Below are 8,519 nucleotides of genomic sequence, written 5' to 3'. Positions count from 1 at the left end.
GTTTTGTTTGTTTGTTCGTTTTTGTTTTTCTAATTTTTGGCTTTTGTTTTTGTTTTTGTTTTTGTTTTAGAACAACTCAGCAAAATAAAATTCCGGTTTATTGTTGGACATTGTTTCACACATACATCAAACAGGCCAAAAAATAAAAATAAACAGTAACTTCATAGACCAAAAAAAAAGAAAGAAAAGAAAAAAAAAAGGAAAAAAATCTTTTTATCTTTGGCCTTTTTTAACCATCTCATACAAACCAACTACTTATAGTACAGCTAGGTACATACACAGGAAAGTTACTGGAAGGCTAGGAACAAGATGGTTTTTTTTTGTTTTTGATTTTTTTTTACAAGGTTTTTTTTTTTTTCTCCTTTGAGATTATAATGAACACCACAAATAAAGTCTGAAGTAGGACAGAAAACGCTCTGAAGGTTGGTTTGGTCACCCATTATCATTAAAAATGGCTGACCCCTAACAATATGTACAAAAATATAAAATGTAAATAAAAAATACAAGCAAATCTTCCTTTTAAAGTATTTTTAATTCATTTATTATTATTTTCTTTATTTACATCCTTTTAAAGTATTTTTAAGAAAAAAAAAAAGCAGGGTCTGAGAAGTTCTGGTTCTTTTTTCCTACCATGTTGTAGTTTCCAATTCATGTTGTAGTTTTGGTGGGGTGGTGAAGAGCGCATGTCATTTGTGGGTGGCATTGCCCGCTGTGGGCGGGCGGGGCCTGCTTCTCTACTCGAAGGTGACCACGTTTAAATTCTGAGACGGGAAGTGGAGGGTGAATAGGTCACGGTGTGTAAGGTTAGCTTTTCCTTTTGCTGTCTTGTCATCCTCATCAGTCTTCTGCTTCTTGGTGTCGCATCGTCATCCTCTTCATCCCCAGCTACCCGCTTGCCCGTAGGAACCTCAGCTTCCTCATCTTCATCTCCATCCTCTTCCTCAGTCACCCTCCTCCTCCTCCTTCCCACCTTCTTCCTCTTCTTCATCTACCTCATTGTCAGCCTCCTGCTCCCCATTTTCCTCATTTTGAGCNTTCCCATTNGCAGGTGCATCTCTTCCATTCTCTGCCTCCTCCACAACTTCCTTCTTCTCCTTCATGGCCTTGGTGGTGATCTCGGAGCTGGTGTCCACTGCTGCGTCTGACGCGGTGGGGCACGACGGTCCGATGCAGCAAGTGAGGACTCTGGAGAGAAAGCTGTGAGAGGCGGTGTGCGGTGTGCGGTGTGCGGTGTGCGGTGAAGGTGGCTGCAGTAAGCGGGGGAACACGACCCGGGAACAATGCAAAGATGGCTTTTCTGAGCAGCCAGGTTTTTTGTTGTTGTTTTGTTTTGCTTTGCTTTTAAATTTCCTTTTCCCCTTTATTTCCTTTTCAATTTGGATACCTTCTGCTAACAAGCTTTCTGGTATCTGCTTCCTTCTTCAGTGTCAGCTATGCTACTAAGCTTAGTCTATTTAGGAGTCTGCTGAACTAATAGAGCCTATGAATTTCCAATCCAAATTCCAAGGATTTCCACTTAAGTTTACTTGTACATTTTGATACTGTGAGGAAATTCCCCACATTTAATTTGTTTTGTTTTGGTTTCGTTTGGTTTGATTTTGCAGTTAAATTTACCTCAAAGTTGACATTTGATAAATATATACTTACAGTATTCTGGTTGTTATTCTGTTTTCTGGGCTTTTTAATTTCTTAAATTTGCACTGATTTCTTCCTATTTCTTCTTATGCCTGCTAATTTTTCCACCAATATTGAACTGTATAAAACTAGAAGATGATGGTTTCCTGCATGCCGTTGTTTTCTTCTGTTCTTTGTTGAGCAGATAAGAGCAAGAAGTCCTCTGCGTGGAGGTTAGTGTTGGCATTACCCTTCTCTGCCTGGTGGCATCCTTTGAGAAGATTAGTGTTGGCATTGCCCTTCTCTGCCTGGAGGCATCCTTCGAGAGTTTCAAATAGAAGCCAAGAACTTACTTTTCCAGGGCCCCTTCCAGCACTCCTGTCTTCAACACATCTGTTTCTCTCTGATATATCTCAAATTGAAATTTCTGCTGAATATTTGTCCTTTCAGAAGTCACTTTCTTCTTATGTCATCGCACAATTTAAAGATTGTCAATATCTTGGGAGATGTTTCTCATCAGAAGGCTTTCCCTCATCTACAGCCAACTCAGCTTCCTGACTTCTCTCCAACGTCTTCAGGTGAACTGTTTTCTTCTGCTCAGTCTTTGTAATGATTTCCGGTGGAAAGTTCCTGAGGTATCAACCGCTCCATCACAGTCAGAAGTCTCACTGCTTTTACTTGGTAATTGAATCAATATAGTAGATTTAGAAATGCATGGAACATTTTAAACAAAAAGGAAGGATATTTGTGACATTTATATGCATGCTTTTTGTCTGCCCTCACCTTTCTGAGTTATGCTGTATATAGCAAAATGTTCAGACCTTAACTTTAGTTTGATTAGGTTTGACAGATGTGTATACTCATGGAAATATGCCATTTTAATTTTAAAGGTATTTCCTCTGTGTTAATTTATCTAATCAACACTAAAATAATTTTGGCATCGCAGTCAAATTCACAAATCAAAATAAATTTTCACACACTGGGTTTTATACTGTTTACTTAAGCAACAGTGAATTACCATTTTAATACACATTTCCATACCTGGCTTTTGGGAGGAGAATAAATGTTTTCTAGAGTTAAGCACATCTCTGACTTTATTTTTAAATTAAGTTTCACAAGACTTTGCTTTCAGTAATAAATAACTCTCAGACTGGAAATTTTGTTTATTTTTAAACATTTTTTATCATATAGTAAATCATTTTATTGTTCAAAGATTAAAAAATAACTAGTCAGAATGTTCTCAAATATCCTTATCAGTAAGTCTAGTCTGAATATAACTAATATTTACATCTCAATGTATTCTTCTTGATACTTTATACATATAGCTTTAAAAAATAAAAATAGTGTTCATAAATGTGTATAAACTATTTTCTCTTAAATATTTCCAGGAATAATTTTCCTCATGTCAACAACTACATTTCTTATTTAAATGAGAATTTAAACATAAAGAATCTTACTAGTGTTTTCTTTAACAGTACCCTGGTTTTGAATATGTGTATTATTTCTAGTAATCAGGTTGTACATTCCCAAGCTGGGGAAAGATAAAAAAGGATTCTAATGCATTTTAAGATGTGTGCCTGTGGGATTGCTTACTCAATGTTACACATATTCCTAGCTTTTAAATCATGAATGTTGAACTTCGCTAAGGAGTTTAAGTATGGATTCATATGATCATGTGTTTTCTGTTCAACCTGTTTAAATAATCACTCTCACTGCTTGAATTTTTTTTCAAATAAACTTGGAAATTGCCTTGTTTCCACAAAATAATCTAGATTTGGTTGTTCTATATGATTCTCTTTACATACTGTCGAATATAATTTTGGTAGGAATATAATTTCATATATCTGCAGTCTTGAATGACACTACTCTGTGTCTTGTTCTGTCTGTTTTGAGTGTAATAGTCACAAACACTTGTACAGACTTGTTATTTTTATATGCCGAGGTTTCTTAGGAGACAGTCTTTACCAGGATGGACTCCTTAGCTTGTAGGGAGGGCTTTATCTGCTTCCTCATTTCATCAGCACAGAAAACATTCCCTCACGGTTCAGTCATTATTAAGGTTGGGTCTTTTTCTTTCTTTCTTTCTTTCTTTCTTTCTTTCTTTCTTTCTTTCTTTCTTTCTTTCTTTCTTTCTTTCTTTCTTTCTTTCTTTCTTTCTTTTGCCTCATATGTGTAGATATATTTTCAAAGACATGGATGACCACTTTTCACCTTTTATGGTCTTTGGATGTTCGCGGTTTTGATCTGGTAGAACGCTTTCTATATTCAGGTCCACTGATGTCACTGTGGACACCGTCTCCTGATACTTGGGGTTGCAGCTCTGGACCTCAAGCTTTACCAGGTTAAAGGACCTAAAAGCTGAAGCCGAAGAGTTAAGTCTCCGGCCAGGTCACTTGTGGGCTGGCTGCTCACACAAAGGACTGGAGAAGTTCTACAGAACAGAAAAAAGATTTTGAAACACCGAAGAGGCAGAGCCTTCAGGTTCTACTGGCTGATAAGAGGTATGGAGAGTAAACTATTACAGTAATAGACAACAGAAACCTGGCCTAGGCTCTATGTTGAATCCTGGTTCCTCAAAATGAGCATGAATTTCCAAGTTAAATCTACTGGGCACATTCCCTGATATCTAGTAGACTGCCAGTAAAAACAGTAACTTTTTTTTGATAAAACAAAAAACGAATCCACCACCAGATGCCCCTGGGTACCATTATAGTGTTCATGATGCCCTTTGGACATCTGTGCCTGGTTGCACAGTAATTTTAATGACTTCAGTTGTTCTGCTTCTCAAGAACTCCAAAAGCATAAATGTCACGACTGAACCTCTGTATCTAGTAGCAGGGACTTTTCTGTAACTCATGTTATTTTCCTTCTCTGTTTTGGGGTTTGTGTGACCTTCCCACCAGAGGGGTTTGTAGTTGGTTGAGTTTCTAGTGACCCCAACAAGTAGCACTCAATTGAAGTTGTCAAAAATGAGAGAGATAGCACATGGGGGACTTGCTTTGAGACATTGGTGAATGGTGCAGCTACTAGGGAGGGGCCACTCTGATTGACATCGAAGTTAGACATTGTGGCTATGCAGGCAGGACGGAAGTTGCTCCACAGCCTCCAGAGTTGGGTCAGCAGGCAAGAGATCCTGCTTGTTATGAGAAAAACACTTTCTCCCTACCTATTCAATATACTACTTGAAGTCCTAGCCAGAGCAATCCGACAACAAAAGGAGATCAAGGGGATACAAATTGGTAAGGAAGAAGTCAAAATATCATTATTTGCAGATGATATGATGGTATACATAAGTGACCCTAAAAAGTCCACTCGAGAACTCCTAAACCTGATAAACAGCTTCAGTGCAGTAGCTGGATATAAAATTAACTCAAACAAATCAGTGGCCTTCCTCTACACGAAGGACAGATGGGACGAGAAAGAAATTAGGGAAACAACACCCTTCACAATAGTCACAAGTAGTATAAAATACCTTGGTGTGACTCTAACTAAGGAAGTGAAAGATCTGTATGATAAGAACTTCAAATCCCTAAAGAAAGATATTGAAGATCTCAGAAGATGGAAAGATCTCCCATGCTCATGGATTGGCAGGACTAACATAGTCAAAATGGCCATCCTGCCAAAAGCAATCTACAGATTCAATACAATCCCCATCAAAATTCCAACTCAATTCTTCACAGAGTTAGAAAGGGCGATTTGCAAATGCATCTGGAATAATAAAAAACCTAGGATAGCAAAAACCATTCTCAACAATAAAAAAACCTCTGGTGGAATCACCATGCCTGACCTTAAGCTGTACTACAGAGCAATTGTGATAAAAACTGCATGGTACTGGTACAGCGAAAGACATGTAGATCAATGGAATACTGCTTGTGGACGTTGTACATCGTGGTGCGGAGCCTAGTGCGCACCACGATGTACAACGTCCACAAGCAGCTGATAGAGGACTAATATCCAATATATACAAAGAGCTCAAGAAGCTGGACTCCAGAAATTCAAATAACCCCATTAAAAATGGGGTACAGAGCTAAACAAAGAATTCTCAACTGAGGAATACCAAATGGCTGAGAAACACCTGAAAAAAATGTTCAACATCCTTAGTCATCAGGGAAATGCAAATCAAAACAACCCTGAGATTCCATCTCACACCAGTCAGAATGGCTAAGATTAAAAATTCAGGTGACAGCAAATGCTGGCGAGGTTGTGGAGAAAGAGGAACACTCCTCCATTGCTGGTGGGATTGCAAGCTTGTACAACCACTCTGGAAATCAGTCTGGTGGTTCCTCAGAAAATTGGACATAGTACTACTGGAGGACCCAGCAATACCTCTTCTGGGCATATACTCAGAAGATCTTCCAACTGGTAATAAAGACACATGCTCCACTATGTTCATAGCAACCTTATTTATAATAGCCAGAAGCTGGAAAGAACCCAGATGTCCCTCAATAGAGGAATGGATACAGAAATTGTGGTACATTTACACAATGGAGTACTACTCAGTTATTAAAAACAATGAATTTATGAAATTCTTGGGCAAATGGATGGATATGGAGGATATCATTCTTAGTGAGGTAACCCAATCACAAAAGAACTCACTAGATATGCACTCACTGATAAGCGGATATTAGGCCAGAAACTTAGAATACCCAAGATACATTTTGCAAAACACAAGAAAACCAAGAAGGATGACCATCGTGTGAATACTTCATTCCTCCTTAGAATAAGGAACAAAATACCCATGAAAGGATATAGGAACAGAGACAAAATTTAGAGCTAAGATGAAAGGATGGACTATCCAGAGACTACCCCTTTCAGGAATCCATCCTATCATCAGCCACCAAACCCAGATACTAATGCACATGCCAGCAAGATTCTGCTGAAGGGACCCTGATATAGTCGCCTCTTGTGAGGCTATGCCAGTGCCTGGCAATCACAGAAGTGGATGCTCACAGTCAGCTATTGTATGGAACACAGGGCCCCCAATGGAGGAGCTAGAGAAAGTACCCAAGGTATTGTAGGTGAGTGCAACCCTGTAGGTGNAACAACAATATGAACTAACCAGTACCCCCTGAGCTCGTGTCTCTAGCTGCATATGTAGCNGAAGATGGCCTAATNGGCCATCANTGGGAAGAGAGGCCCCTTGGTCTTGTAAACTTTATATGACCCAGCACAGGGGAAGGCCAGGGCCAAGTAGTGGGAGTGGGTGCGTAGGGGAGCAGGGGCGGGGGGCATATAGGGAACTTTGCATATAGGGAACTTATGCATATAGGGATAGCATTTGAAATGTAAATAAAGAAAATAATAATAAATAAATAAAAATTAAAATTAAAAAAAAAGAATTTATAAAAAAAAAGAGAGAGAAAAACAAAGGCAGGGTTGTCACTGGGTGTGGGATAGTGAGCTGTGTTCAGACAGCCTGGTCCCTTGTTGAGCACAGGCCTTGAACCCCTGCAGGAGTTAGGCCATGCCTCCTGGGCCCCTGGCTCCTGTATCCCACAGTCCCCCTCCCCCTTAGAGAAGTGTGTGGCCATTAGTCATGTATGCAATGCCCCAAACTCCTGGTATTCTGTCTGGACTCCACCCCCACAGTTACCTGGCAACAACCAGGTATGCTCCTCCCCACAGTTACCTGGCACTTGCTATGCAGGTGTGTCTACCAATCAAATCCTGTGAGGTCATGCGAAGGGATGCCAATTAGAGCACTGGAGCATCACATGGCTCTTGGCAGAGCTGCCCAGAGGGTTTTCAGCAGTCGTCAAGTCTTAAAGGATGCTGGGAAATGGAGAACATGTGTAAAGAGGCACAGTGGGATCCTGAGGTAGTGGCTGGAGCCAAAGGATCCAATCAAGAAAGAGCAGAGCTGGGGCTAGCTACAGGGAAAGAAACAGACTGACAAGAGACCATGACACATTGTGTGTATTTTCTTCCACAGAAAAGCAGAGCTCCTTGGGACACACTGGGTTGTAGGATACACGTGGAACATGGAAATAAAGAACATTGCTGGGAAACTTAGGTTCTCATCCTTAAATTCCATTTCTTCATTAACATCAGAGGACTCTGAAACCTCTGTAAGGAAATGGGCCCTGGTGTCAAACAAGACACAGTCCCAGGGGCTTCAATTTGCACTTGGACACAGGGTGAACACTCATGAGAACTAATATTGGGGCAGGCATAACATTCAAATATTATCTGCAAAGTTTTGCAATTCTTGTATATTTTGTTTGTTTATCTTACTATATTGGCTTTTAAAATTTTGACTATGACTCGATGTAAGACACACACTTTATGCTTAATGTAGTGCCCATCCAGTAATTCCACTGGAAACTACAGTTACACCCTGATACCCTATTATATTCTATTATTCAAAAATGCTAGTCATTGGCCCTCTTAAGTTGATTTCATGCCCCATATCGAAGAGAAAATGTGTCTCTCTCATGAAGTTGAAGGGAAGACATAGCTGAAAGCATGAGATTATAGCGGAGGAGACATGGTGGTAATGCCTGTGAAGGAGGGCAGTGTAGCCCACAGGAAACTCCTGTACACAGAGAGACAGCATGAGCAAGAAGGCATCCCTAAGAAGAGCAAGTGATTTGCCCAACATTTAAGAAAAATTATCTATAAGAGTATGAAATATCATTGATGAAACTGCTACATGAATGATTTTGAAATAATAATAAATACTCCTTAAAATTGTTGAGTGATGAAATAAGTCTGAAATATGCTAAAAAAAAAAAAACTTTATTCTCGGTATAGATTAAAATGTGTATTAACTAAATCAGCTTTCCATCTCCCTTCCTTTGAGACAAAGTTTCACTTTGTAGGCCAAGCTAGCCTGGAACTCAGAATGTAGCTGACTTAATTAGGGTTACTCTTGTGGTAATGAAATACCATGGCCAAAGCAAGTC

At 39.5% G+C, this 8,519-nt stretch overlaps 1 pseudogene; it reads right to left on the bottom strand.

Annotated features, from left to right (window-relative positions):
- Positions 1 to 734: 734 nt before the first annotated feature.
- On the bottom strand, positions 735 to 3,627 carry LOC110334269 (annotated as a pseudogene).
- Between the last annotated feature and the right edge of the window lie 4,892 nt (positions 3,628 to 8,519).

This window comes from Mus pahari, chromosome 16, assembly GCF_900095145.1.
Source record: "Mus pahari chromosome 16, PAHARI_EIJ_v1.1, whole genome shotgun sequence".
Classification (NCBI taxonomy): domain Eukaryota; kingdom Metazoa; phylum Chordata; class Mammalia; order Rodentia; family Muridae; genus Mus; species Mus pahari.
The sequence above is the reverse complement of the archived record's forward strand: the minus strand, read 5'-3'. Positions and strand labels throughout refer to the sequence as shown.